The following is a 14,105-nucleotide window of genomic DNA, read 5'->3' on the forward strand; positions in this document are numbered from 1 at the left end:
TTTAGCAAGGAAATACGTGGGCAAGCATTTATAATGTATGGAGCTCTATAATTTTAATATACTATTTTATAAAAACCTCTGTGGTGCTTTTTTTTTTTCTTGTACAGTCCTGGTTTGGCAGTGGCATTTAAGATATAAAGTTTGAATAAGTAAACATAGTTCCCAGTAAATATTGTTCTTATATTACTTGGACTTTTTTTCCCCAATCCTAATTATAAGAGCTATATATTTAAAGATATGTAGGAAAGCCTTTTTTGTTATTAAAAGTTTTTCTTTTTAGCTTTCTATGTGGAGTGAGCATTTCTTGGGTCCCCCTAGGCATGGATGAAGTGTCCTGGCTGGAGATCAGAGGAATGATGCGTTGGTGTGGAAGCCAGTGGGGCTGGAGTAGGGGCTGCCCCACCTGGGGCAGTAGCTGCAGTAACATCGGGGCCCAGTTCAGGTGGGAACACTCCTCACACCATCCCTGTAACTGGTGTCAGGTGCTTCCAGTATCCAGGTACCCCTCAGTGGATGTCCTCCATGCCACTGTTGGAATTTCTTCCAGCAGCAGGCTGGAGGGCAGCTGTGTCTGGCAAACCCTGCTGGCTCACGGGAGATGGCATTCATGTAAGTCAGCCAGTAGGTCGTAAGTTTGTTTTTCATTGAAACAGTTGCTGTGTTTTGTGTCAAATTCATGTCTTTAAGAATAATATGTGTGAATTAAGCTAATTTTTCAATGCTGTAGTAATACAACCTAAAACTTACCATTCATTTTGTTAAAGCAGTTATACATTAAACTGCATAAAATCATTTTGAAATGTTCAGTTGGAACCATTTTTTTAAATTGTATAAGCATATCATATTTCTCTGAGTGCCTGGTTTTTATCAGAATATGATAAAAGAATTAGTTTTGAATTTATGCAAAGCAATTGGTTCAGTTTGAAAAGGCACTCTCTCCTGGTAGGCTTTATGAGAAGTAATATGCATTTAGTACTGAGTCTTAGTTGTTACACTTAGAGATAAGAATGTTTTATTCAGGTGAAATAGAAATAGAATTAAGTGTAGATTCAAATGTAACTCTTTTTGCATATGGTAACCTAGGAGAAAAACAAAATCCAGTTTTAAGCCTTTTGTCCTCAAATGTTTGATACAGCCTCCCAAGTTTTTAAAAGAATCTTTTGTTTGGTTTTGAAGATAGGAATTGCTTTCTCCCCCAGGATTCTGGTAGTGTGCCACAGTTTAGGTCCACAAGGAACTTCTTGCACCTTCCCAAGTCCAAGGACAGAGACTGTACTCAAAAAATGTAGTATGTATAAAAGCAAATGTAAATAAACAAAATTTGCTGACCTTACAAGCAGGAATGCCTGTTGTACTTCATATTCTTCTTCACCTGTTCTTTCTCATTCTTTAATTGCTTTTGGCATTTTGTTTCTTGCTTTCCTTTTTACTATTTTCTTCCTCTTATATTGACCTGAATAGCAAAATAGAAAACCTTTTACCTGATGTCCTTCTTCATGTTGTATCACATTCTTTATTACTTGTGCAGAAGCTGTAAAGCAGTTTTTTAAATCTAAAATATGACAGTATTTTATTTGTCCATTTGGATACACTTCCTGAGAATGAAAATGATGAGTTTTTCCTCGCTAGTGGAAGTTGCACAGGTAATGCACTAATTTTCACTAGCATTTCTCAAGGCTGATACGTTGTGTAGGTAAAATTATTCACAGATAAGTAATGCTGAATAACAGTTGCATCTTCCTTCTGCCATCTGCTTTCCATCCCCAGTGATCAGAGCCATGCCTTTATCAGAAGCTTTGTTTAGTTCAGTTACATCCATCCAAATACTTCTGGATTCCAGGTGAATGTCATGAACCTTGTATGTGTTTTCAGGTGACTTGAATGGGGAATGCAGAGGAACTACTCTCTTAATTTCTGAAGTGCTTCAGTGGTTCTGTGCATTATGAAGATGTGGTGAGGGTGAAGCTGCTCTCTGCTGTGCGTTATCCATATGGGAATAGTAGTTTTCAGCTTACTGTCATCATCTAACTGTTGTGCTGTTTTTTGACTCATTTGCTCTCATTCTTTAGTAGCAATATAAACCAGCAGAAATCAAGGACAGATCAGGGGACTTCTCCATTTCAATTCTTTGATTTGAGTTCTGTGTACCAGTGTTCTTTGGGATTTACCTAAGATGGAGGTTACTGTTTTGTTGTAGGTGTTTCTGGTATTGGGGGGGTTGTTTGGTTTTTGTTTTTGTTGTTGTTTTGGGGGGTTTTGTTTTTGAAAACTGTAGAGTTAGATGTACCAAATAAATGGGTTTTCTAAAATCTGTGTTTATGCAAACAGTGGAAAGAGTTTAGCTGGGATTATGTTCTGTGTCTATTACATAAACTGTATAGGTTAATATATTAAAACCAAATTTTTTTTGCATCCAAAGGAAAAAATGGAAAGAAAACTAATATAAGCAAATATAGTAGATAAACATCTTGTAATGTCTGATGTTCAAAGAATCACTGAATGGTTTGGGTTGGAAGGGACCTCAAAGATGATCCAGTTGCAACCTGCCCACCCCACCATGGGCAGGAACACATTCCCCTAGATCGGGTTGCTCAAAATCCCATCCAGCCTGGCCTCTAACATTTCCAAGGATAGGGCAGCCACAGCTTCTCTGGGCACCTGATGCCAGCAGTGCCTCACCATCCTCATTTCTTCCAAATACCTGCTATAAACCCTGCCAGTTTAAAGCCATTTACCCTTACCCTATCCCTCCATGCCTTGGTCCAGCTTTCCTATAACCCTCTGGGTACTGGAAGCTGCACTAAGGTCTCCTCAGAGCCTTCTCTTCTCCAGGCTGAACAATGCCATTTCTCCAGCAAAACCCCCCAAACTTCTCCCAGCACTGTGCTCCATCCAGTTTCCCAGGGATGTGTTGCAGCATGGCAGGGTGGTGGAAATGCTGCAGCCTTCTTTGAAGCATCTCCTTCAGGGGCCGCTCGGAGTGAGGCCACGCGAGTGCCATTTCACATCCATGCACACACACACACCCCCACAGGTAGCTCAGCAGAGGACAGACAGGAAGGATCTTTGTATGGTGTATTCCAGCAAAGGTTTATTGCATCCACCACGCCAGAGGCACCAGGGACAAAGACAAGACCACGTGCTGTGCACAAGGTTAAGTAGGGGAGAGCACAGGGGCAGTACAAAGGGCAGGGCAAAGGGCATTGGCTTACCGGGAAGACTGGGCTGGCCACCAGGGGTACCACAACCAGTGATGAAACAGGGAGAGGAGAAACCAGGGGAAGTTGGGACATATGGGGAAAGGAGCTGGGATGGGTCAGTGTTCAGCTGGAGTCCATGGGGGAGTCCTTTCTGTCCCCCCAGGTGGGGAAGACTGTGGTAAGTCTCCCCAAGGCAATGCTCTGGGTATTTTCCTGAGGGGGCAGGATTCAGAGGATTCCACAGGGATAGTCATCTGTCAAGTAAGTCCCATGAGCCTGAGGCCTTAACTGATGATTTCAAGTTAATAGAGAATGTAGAAAAACCTTATATCCACTTTCATACCAGAAGGTACCAGATACTTTTTGACTGAGGCTGGGTGATACATAGAAGTGATTTGAAAGAGGTGTTGTTGAGAGCCATAAGACAAACAGATCAACTTGGCTGGAGTCACTAATGGATTGGGAAGAATCTTTAAATTGGTTAAAGTGCTAAAGAATCTCTGTAGGAGAATAAGAAGTTGATAAATATACTTAATTAACTGCAATAAATGAATTCTTGGAAAGACAAGTGAAACATTATCTTGGTCTTCTGAAAGCCATCTGAAATATCTTCAGATGCTTCAAGGAACTGAACATAAGGCAGACAATGTCTTTAGTAGAGATAATTACTTGTCTACTAGGATATTTAATTTTTACTGTGGTTAAAGACCGAGTTCCTTGTCAGTGTCCCTGATAAGGGGTTACTGTGGGCTGAACTGTGGGAATTATCACTGAAGTGTCAGTAATTGGAAGGCACTTCATGCCATTAATAAGATGCTTTAACTTTTGGTCAGCCCTGAAATGATCAAGTAGTTAGATTAGATTATTCCTTCCAGCTGAAATATTCTATATAAATTAATTCACAGTAGCATTGGAGGCCTTTGATAGCCCAGAGAAAGATCAAGTGGGTTATCCTGGAGATCCATGGTAGTATTGAGGCTTAGTGTACCCTAATTCGGAAATTACCAAGACTGAAGAAAGAACTCCAGGTGGCACAAACATTTAAGAGAAGAGCAGGAAATTCGCACACACCACAAGTTGGTTGAAATGGAAAGTTGTTTTGGTAAGTGTACACTTGACACATTGGTGTCCAAATTAACAAACCACTGGCTCAGAACTAACATAATTGTCTCACAGAACATTTCAGCATAAGAGGCACAGTTGTTAATATTCTCAGTCTGATGTGTTCTTCTATATCTGCTTTAGCTGCAGCAATAAAAATTGAAGTGGTGGACAGCAGTTACTAATGGCCAATGCTTCAGAGAGCGACTTTGCAGGCAGAGGGGGAGTCTCTAAACAATAATTTGCAGCATAGAAGAGAGCAGAGACTAGAGGAGCATGCTTTGTATGAGAGGTGATAGCCAAAAATCTTTGGGCACTCAGTTGAATAGTAGTGCATGCAGAACTTCTCAGTACAAGATGTCAGAGCCAGCACCATTAATTTGAGTCAAGACACCACCATTGTCACCTTCCATATTAAAACATAGTGACCATCCAGTCACTGACAAGGTTAAGTATAATTTAGAAATAATCATCTTAATTTAGAGATAATCATCCTTGACTCTCATTAATCTTTCTTTAAAATATTTAATAGTGAAAAGAGTTATAAAGGATAACAAACTAATTATGAAAACTATTTCACTTGAGGTTTTGACATTTTTTTCTGTCCCTCAACATCAAAAAAGCATTTCAGTCTCTGGTAGCAGAGCATTTGAGGAAGACTGCTGTGTGCTGTGGCATCATCCTTTCATTCACATCCCCATGGGGCTGCAGAGAGGTTAGTGATCTGTTTGTCATTAATTCACATCATTTCAGGAATGAAGAATTGTCAGGATAGAAAGGCTTAGTAATCCTCAATCAGCATGTAATATTTGGAGTTACAGAGAAGAAGTTTTTTATAAAGTCAGGGTATATTTACTAGGATGTTGGACTACTTGCTGATGTTCTTCCCACATGCTGAAGAAAGCAGCTACAGCAGTGTGATACTGCCCAGGCTACTTGTCCTGTCTTTTCCTAGGTCAACTCCATCTACTTCCCTCCCTCATAGCAAAGTTAGTTAAACACTTCATTAGTTTAATCTAAATGTTTTAGGTTGTGAATTTTAACATGGGTGGCTTTGTGTCTTGCTTTTGAAGAAGCAGGAGTTGATAAGCAAGACTGACAGAGAAAAGCTTTGGCTGTTGCAGCCTTCTCCAAAAATCCAAAGGGTAGTGGTGCTATAAACAAAAGAACATAAATTGTGTCTTTGGGTAAAGTTTCAAGTGAGCTGCTGTTGCTGCAACTCATTTGTGTTAGAATTGACAAACATCTCAAAGTTTTGTGAATAGCTGATGTAACAAAGAAAAACCCTTCCTTGGAGGGGAAAATGAGAGAACAAAGGAAAGAGTCTTAGTGAGTTCAAGTGCTTTTTGGCACTTTTGTGGTCTGGAAAAGAGGCTGTATGTTTCAGTATTTGCAAGTATCCATCCTGACTTCCGTGGGGGTCTGTTAGAACTAATATAGGCATGAGAAAATGCATAGATGCTATTAAACTAGCAAAATGTGCAAATACTTAACAGGATGAAATGGACAATTCCTAGCACAAATTCTGCCTTGGTTTTAATAAGATTTTGTTTGTTGTTCAAATAAGTTAGACTAATATGTTTGTGCAATAGAAATTGGGAAATCATTTTCCCATATGAGACCTCACAGTCATGTAGCCGTCCCTTGAAACAATGAACATAATCTCTTCATTCAAATTGAGAACAACATAATCTGTTTCCTGACCTTACAGGGGGAATTGCATTTCCTCAATCATTAGTTCTTCCTTTTATAGATTTTACTTTAAATTGTCCCTAGAAATCTAAATACGCTTGCAGTCCATTTTTTTTATTTCCTATCTTTGTTCACAACTTTTACTTCAGTTTAAAAGTGAAGTGTAGTTGTGAAATATAACTACTTTAAAGTGATTTCAAACTAATTTTCATCAACAGATTTTTAAGACTTTTTCAAGTGTTAATCACCTATACAACGCATAAATACTTTGTTAGTTTTTCATAGTAGTAGCTCATGTTTTATCTTAGCTGATTGATGGGGTTGTTCTCCCTGTAAAGTTAACATCACTCTGAAGCTGTTCTGAAGATAATTTATTTCTGTTTCTGCAAGCAACAAGTTCTCTAAAGACTTTTTTGTAAGTATTATCTTTCTCTGCTTGGATTTGCTCTGATTTAATTTTGAGTTTGCCATTGTCATCAATTAGTTCCAGTATCGTTCAGCTCCACCAGACTAGAAACCCAGATTATGGTTGTTGAATGTATGATTTAAGCAACTTCTCAAACTTGCAAATAACTAAAACTTTTCAAGCCTCACAAACTAGGAAAAGAAATCTTAGACTGGTAGGATTTTCCATTGTGCTTAGAGGAGAGCTGGGGGAGAGAATTTGATTCCTGTTTTGGAAAATCTGTTCCCTGTTAAAATATCTTATTCAACAAGTTCCTGGTGAGATTTTTCTGTCATAGTAGTGCTGTATGAGATGGGGCAAATACTGTGAGTTTTTCAAGTGAATTGTAAGATTGGGCCTTTTTTTCTGTTAAAAAAATTAAATGTTTTGCAACTTGATTAGTGAGATTTCACCTTATTGCCTGTCTGCTTGTGACTGTCAGTTTTGATAGCAGACATAGCTGGAAAGAGGAAATAATGTCTGTCTTTGCCCTCTGTTTGAAGTGGTTGAAAAAGGAATATTTTGTGATGTATTGCAATGTGTTTTCATGTAATTGGACTGAAAGAAAAGCATAGAGAGAAGAAAATTACAGCACCAAATTTTGCAGATACTTGGGTTGTATTTTTAGTATTTTCCAGTATGTAGTGCATAGAATAGGCAGTTTAATGTGAACTGTCATGAGGGCAGGGAAAAGGAGAATTATTGCAGTCACCTGACTGTGCAGGCAAGTTTGTTCTGTGTGACTTCTGTTCTTTAGAGACTTTTTCTTAATCACTCCTTCCAGTCACATTTGCTGTTTCTGTGTGTCTGCCTGGTTTCTGACCTTTTCAGCAGCATTTCAAACTGCAGGTGATGGTTTCAGCCAGTGAGGAGCTTGACCAGTTCTCCCCCACTGCATATTGTTTCATGTGGTGTCAAGTGGTGAGCTGCTACCTCCTGCACGTGGACTTTGTGGTAGTTGTGCCTTTATTAAATATCTTCACCAGTGTCCTTGTGCTGTCCAACATACTCCTCTTTAGTTCCACCTGCCTTGATGTCTCCAAATACCTGGCAAGCACTGTCGAAATGTTTTCATGTGAATGACTGCTTTATTCTCACTTTACCAATTTACTTTCTTGTTGTATCAGTCTTTGTAATGTCTTACACTTAGAGTTCTTTGAAGCAGAGTCCTTCATACTTCAGTGCTTATTCAGTAATTAGCATAGGGAGAGCCTGGTTTGATATTACAGCAAACAAATGGCATGTGGTCAACTGTGCGTTATCTTATTTACATATAGATAAACTTTGGTGTGTGCTTGTGCAGCATGGCTCTGCACAGAATCCGTTCAGGTTGTGAGGAATTACTGACAGCAGCATAAACCTGAGCAGTAGTGCTGCTTCCAGAGGGAGTGTGGGCTGGGAGCAGCTTTGGAGCACCAGAATAGGAACCAGAGACCTGAGCTGGTGCTGTATGGAGGCAGCTGGAGTTTTTTTGCATTCATTCCCATGTGCTTCTGGTTCTAGGTGAGATTGTGAACGAGGCCTTGTTCTAAACATGGTTATTGTGTAGTTGTGGAATTTTGTCCTAAAGTTAAAAACTGGCTTTAGGCATTCTAGTTTTGCATGACATCCAGGTATCATGGCTAAAAGGCCAAAAAAGGCTGCATATAGCTTTCAAGCCTTTTGCATTTGCAGCAAATTTCTTGATAAGTTCTTACTAATTTCTTTACATTAGTCATGGTGTCAAGAAAATAAAAATATGGGTTAGTTCTTTTGCTTAATCTAAGTTCTTATCTGTGGGTTTAGAATGCTGTTTGCCTTTTTTTAAATGTGATTTAAAATTGGTGGTTTTGAAAATTGGACACCGCTGTATTGCACAGAGGAGCTGCATTTAGCTTTCTGAACTACCTTGACTTGGTACCAGTTACATTAAAGTCAGGGTAAAGAAGGCCCTTGTGTGTCTTTGTGAAGAGTTATGTGAAAGCTTTTTTACTCTTCAGTGTAAAGATGAAGAGAAAAGCAAAGTGGATAAATAGGGAAGGGAAGCATGTAGTTGGGTAAATTATTTCAGGGAATACTTTATTTTGTGTGAAGATTAATAACCTGGAATTTAGACATCTAACCAAAGATTTTGCTCAGAAAATCACCATGTGATATTTTTTTAGATAGTAATTCAAATGTGGGTTGTTTCTGTTCACAGTTTCTGCTTTTGCCTGCCCTATGTACTGTGCCTGTTCGTGTACTGATAGGGCTTTTACATGTAACTGCTCTTAAATTTTTGGCTTCTTAAATGAAAAAGTTGAAGTATTTGGCTTTAAATCCATTGAAGCACAGATGTATCAATAGCAATCTTTGAACTAATTTTTGTTAAAAAGCTTTTCTCTCTTCAATTTCAATTCTAAATAGCCTGCTTAATTTTTTTATTATTTACTTTTGTTTCTTGTTGTTGGTATAAAGTCTTTGGTTATTTTAGACTGTCTTTTACTTCCTTTGGAGGACTTTGCTAGCCAGCATTTAATGAGATATTAATGTCCAAAGCTAGGCTGCAACTCTTAGTGAATTAGAAGTGACACTTCCTGAGTTAAAAGTACTCTCTAGTTGTGTTTTTTTAGAGTTGGCTGGTTTTTCCAGCTTTTAGGCAATTGTAGAAATCTATGGGTAGTTTAAATGCATGTTGTCCAAAGAGAACATCCTTAGAAAACAGCTGAAATCATTGATAACAGCAATTTCTTTAAATGTCTGTTCACCTGCTGTAGACAGATAAGTAGGAAACACATAGGCTTCCCTGTAGCAAGGGAGGAGCTAAAAAAATACACTGAAAGAAGAAAGTTTTACCATTCCCTGGCTCTCCTTGAAGTTGTGCGGAGTTTAAAAGCACAAAAAAATTCAAGGTGGATTTTGGAGCAGACTGACATATACTTGAAACCTTGGGGGTTTTCATTGTTATTTTATGCTGGGGATGCAGAGAAGTTGTGTGTTGTGTCAGCATCTTTCTTTGCAAAAGCTGGTTATTTGTAGTGGAATGAGGAGTCTAAAAATTCCATATTGTTTGTTTGTAGTTTGGTGTGGTTTTTTTGTTTGTTTGGGGTTTTTTGGTACTATCAGCTGTTCAGTTCATTGCAGAAGAACTAGGTAATTTCATGTCTTGTTGTAGCACTCACTTTGAGAAGATCAGGCTGTGTTGGTAACGCCTAGTTTCTTTCTGCCTGCTCAGGAGGGGAAAAAAAAGCAAAACCAAAAGGCCAACAGCTTGTTCACATGGTACTGGGTCATGAGGGAGAAGAATTCATGATGCTGGAAACTTCTGAGCAGAATTACTGGGAGAACTTCAGTTTTTCCATGTAGTGTTACGGAAAACTAAATCCTTGAGAAATTAATATTTTGTGTGGCAAATGAATTTTCCATATTCTGGAGGAAACAAAATGAAAGTACATGCTCTGAAGAAGAGGATTGTTACTTATCAGTTGCTGGAGGAATGTTTGTGATATCAGCTCTATAATAACGCAAAATAAAACTGTTTCCTGAAAATTCTGTTAGAGTGACTTCTGGAATTTCCTCAGCCCCACTTTTAATAGGTGTGGTGTCCATGTGTATGTACACACATGAAATAATTTTCTTCATATAAATGATACTATGTATAAATGAGATGTTCCATGGGATTCCTTAGGATCACATTAAGATGGCGTTAAAACACGATAATTTGTCAAACGGAAATTTAAGTCTGGATTTTTTTTTTTTACTTTTCAGCCATTTGTGATGGGGAGATACTCTGTTTCAGGTTCTTTGGCAATAAAGAGAAAAGTGAAAATAGTTGAGATTTCTAAAGAAAACACCTCAGCAAAAAGAATATTGATTAAAATGTAGAAAATTAATTTATGGAAATTTTACTTGATTTGAGGCATGTGGGTTACAGTGTTCCAATTCTTGTTAACACATTTAAGACAAGCTTGTTGACTCTATTAGAATGAAAGCTATGTTTCATTAATCATTACAAAATACAGCGAGATAAATTGTCCCTAGTTCCTGCTTGTGTGTAGATATCTTTAGGGTTTATACAGAGCTTTCATCTTCAGAAAAGGCTAAGTTTTAAGCCTTTTTTTATAGTATATTGCCTAGAAAGCACTCAAAGGTTTTTTTAAAGTTTTTTATTTACTAAATAAAGTTTTTGAATGAGAGCAAATGAAGTAATGAAAGCTGACATCTCAAAACAGCAGTACATCAAATTAATGTCACGCTTCTGTATAGAAGTAGCTGGATTGTCATTACTCATTCACAAAGCCTTTCTGTGTAGAACAGGATAATAATGGTTGGAAATTTGGCTCTTAAATTCCTCTAAACTTCTGTTGCACCACTTGTAGCACTTGCTACTGCTATTAGAAAAGGGATGCTGACTAACCAGATTAACAAGAAATGTAGATATTTAAAATTAGGAAAAAAAGAGTTTAGTCATATGCGTATAAGTAATCAGCACCTTTTAAATTAAGCATGTTTAGACAGAAACTGCAACTCATATTTCATTTTGCAGCTTTCTTTTCAAGTTTCTGAATATATTTAATATCTTCCTTTTTTGTTTCTGATACATTTGTGAAGGGTCATTGGAGTGAGAGTTGCAGAATAATGTGTGCAGCAAAGGCAGGTGAAGAGTCTCACCAAACTACATGGGATTTGTACCTAAACTATTTTGTATTGATGATTAAACCTGTATGAAAAAAAAAATTCTTGTATGAAAAATAGTTCTTCAGTTTGATTTATGAGCACTAGAGGACCAGTCAGGCACTTTTTTTAGGAATTGCTTTTTCTTGTAGCTCATTTAAATAATCTAAAAGGTGTATGGAAATACTATTTTAATCACTTGTTCTAGTTAAATTTTTTAAAATAATTTCCTGTTTACAGAAGCTCTCACTGGACAAGTTTTAATGGGCTATTTCTTCCATTTTGTAAAATTATATTACATACTTTTTATCACATTTCTAGATTTTTATTTTGGAAACTTCTCTTACCCTCCCTGCTGTGCTGTACATTTCTTAGAAACTCTTTTGAATGGATAACTTCTTACACAATTAAAAACCTGAGAAACCTGCTAAGATTATTTAGTCTAAACTGTATGCCCTGTTTATGTGGGAATCTATCACGTCAGCTTTGTAAATGGTGCAAACAGTGTAACTGTTACAAATGGTTGTGAAGTGTGGGTTCAGTACAAACACATTGATTTATGTGAGCCTGGTAGCTCTGCCAGTATTTGGCTGTCCAGATTAAAATCCTGAGTTTGAGGACCTTTGACAGTAGTTTAGGAAAACTTGTACAAACAGTTCTGCCAGTCTTAGGGCAAAGTTTGAACTGGTTGGGTGGTAAAGAGAATCATGAAAGCCTGTGCAAAGAAGAGGCAAGTTTCTTATGTGATAGAAGCAGTCATTTTTTGGGGGAGCAAGTGCAATTTCTTCGATTCCTTAGCTGGCTTTGAATGAACCATCATGTAGTTCTGAAACAGGGGGCAAGATGTCCATCATTTTCCTCTGCTTTTCTTTGTGGATAATGATGATATAATACTCATTGCTCTGTATCATCTGTAGGCAGAAGACTATGCAAGTAAATGAGTATTTTCCAAACTTCATGGTGACTTGTGAGATACTATCCAGCATACTTTGACATGTATATATAACATATATGCGTTTTTATACATGCTCTTGATAAAAACCTAGAGAATTCATTTCCCCTCTGTGCAGGCTTTGAAGTTACTGATATTCCTGTTGAAAACAAGCAAGCAAAGAATGGGAGTTGCTTTTTCAGCAGGCTGGACTCCGCTTTGGCTAAGGGTATTCCCCTGCCCCTTTAACGTGCTGCAGAAGCCTCACCTCAAAATCTGCTCTTTTCTATCATTGACAATGTTCTCAGTACTGCTAGGATTGCTTCTCTAACTACAGTACAAAGCTCACAAGGAAATAAAGCACAAGAACATTAAGATCCAGAGTGATTGCTAAGCCAAGCCAACTAAATTGAGAAACTTGATCTTGTTAGAATATTTGGATGTATTAGGGGTCATAGAGTGCAGAAGTTTAGTACTGCTCAGTCTGAGAATGAGTTAAGAATCCAAAAATAGTGCAGTTGAAGAATTATTCACTTCTCTGCAAAAGTTTTGGTTGGTTTTAGAACAATGTTTTAACACAGTGAAAATCAAGTGCTTACTGGAGGAAGATGTACTTTTGAGATTGTAACCATTCTTTGTTAGAACTCAAAATTGGTTGCCTAAGTCTTTTGTCAGAAGTGCCTTACACCTTCTTTGTTTGGACTGCTTAAGGTGCCTGGACATTTTGGAGTATTTTGTGAAGTTTTCAGTTGTGTTTCTGTTCCATGCGGTCCTCAGAAAGCCTTGCCTCTTATCAAAACACAGCACCTGTTGACTTTGAATTACTTGGGAGCTGCAACTTCCATTAACCAGCTTGGTAACCTTAAGTGAACCTCTGGTTCTCTGATGCTTCCAAGAGGTATGAGAAGATGCATCTTTAAAGAAGCAGCTTTAGTCAAACAAATGGCTTGGGTTTTTTTAATGTTACAGAAAATAGTTGGTGTTTAGTGCCCAAAAGAGTTCACTTGTGCTTCTCGTAGTTGCCTGTTCAGCTACTCAACAGCTTTTGTTGTCTGGGTGCACTGTAAGTTGGCCTGTAAATCAAAGTAAAGATGTTTTAGGTAATTTTGGCCAAAATATGATAGAGTAGAAATCTCTATATACAGCCCTTTTCTGCAGTATGGCATATCAAGCTTGGAGATGTGCAGTTTAGGCTGGTTGTGTAGTTATCCTTTCTTGGCCTTTGTTATGAATCTGTTCTTGATTTCTGTCTAATATTTGTATCAAAAATACTATTTTTATTTAGTAATTTCAAGTTGGCCACCTATCTGAAAAATTTTTGATGAGTTGTCTTTTTGGGAGCTTTTAAAATGTCTTGTGAAGTGTCTGACATGGCTCTTTACAGTAGTGTTCAGCTTTGTGGAGGACTGGCAGAATTGCTGTGTATTGGGTTTTCAAAATAGTTTTAAGTTGATTGTAATGTTAAGTCTCTGCCATAAGCATATATATTGCATAAGATAAATGCTACAGAAGAGCCACCCCTGTCAAAAACTACTGCAAGGGTATTTTGCATTGAAGTCATTCAGTAAAACTAAGAAAAAAGCAGAAGCATTTGCAGTGTAAACAGCAGCTTCCTTTTCTTTCCAGTCCCAGTGCTGTAATTACTGGATGTTCTGTTTTGCATTTCTGGCCTAGGACACAACTTCAACTGCAAAATATGTCTTCTTTGTTACAGTGGTTAGGGTATGCACCTGAGAGGGGAGGGATGGGATTTGGCATTTTTTAATGCAGAAAAAATGGGTTTCCTACTTTCTGGTCATCTGGTTTAACCACTTTTGATGTATGAAATAAAGTCATATTTTTCTCTTTGATACTGTATTTTTGTTACTATTTTCCACAGGCCTTTTTTCAAAGAAGGGGCTGTTCTTTGCTTTTGCAAGAAAATGGTTACAAGCTTATTTCTGGCAAGATTCAGGGTTATTTGAGAGAGTAGTTGTCCCAAGATCTTGGTGCCTGGATTTCAGAAATGGATATTACTGTAAGCAGTGTTTTTTGTGGTAGTCCTAGATGATTTTCAGTCAAGAGTCTGCCTCCCAAAGTCTGCCCTGAATTACGGAGGGCAGGG

General features: G+C 37.9%; 1 protein-coding gene across 16 annotated transcripts in view; it reads left to right on the forward strand.

Moving 5' to 3' along the window:
• PUM2 (pumilio RNA binding family member 2) overlaps positions 1-14,105 on the forward strand; it is a 70,342-nt gene that overhangs the window by 8,832 nt on the left and 47,405 nt on the right. The window contains exon 1 of one of the 16 annotated variants that reach the window (XM_064411816.1): positions 591-609. The exons of the other annotated variants lie outside the window; for them this stretch is intronic. The gene's annotated coding sequence lies outside the window, so the exon portion shown is untranslated. Of the gene's footprint in view, positions 1-590; positions 610-14,105 lie in introns of those variants that run through there. 16 annotated transcript variants of the gene reach the window in all.

This window comes from Passer domesticus, chromosome 3, assembly GCF_036417665.1.
Source record: "Passer domesticus isolate bPasDom1 chromosome 3, bPasDom1.hap1, whole genome shotgun sequence".
In the NCBI taxonomy this organism is placed as follows: Eukaryota; Metazoa; Chordata; class Aves; order Passeriformes; family Passeridae; genus Passer; species Passer domesticus.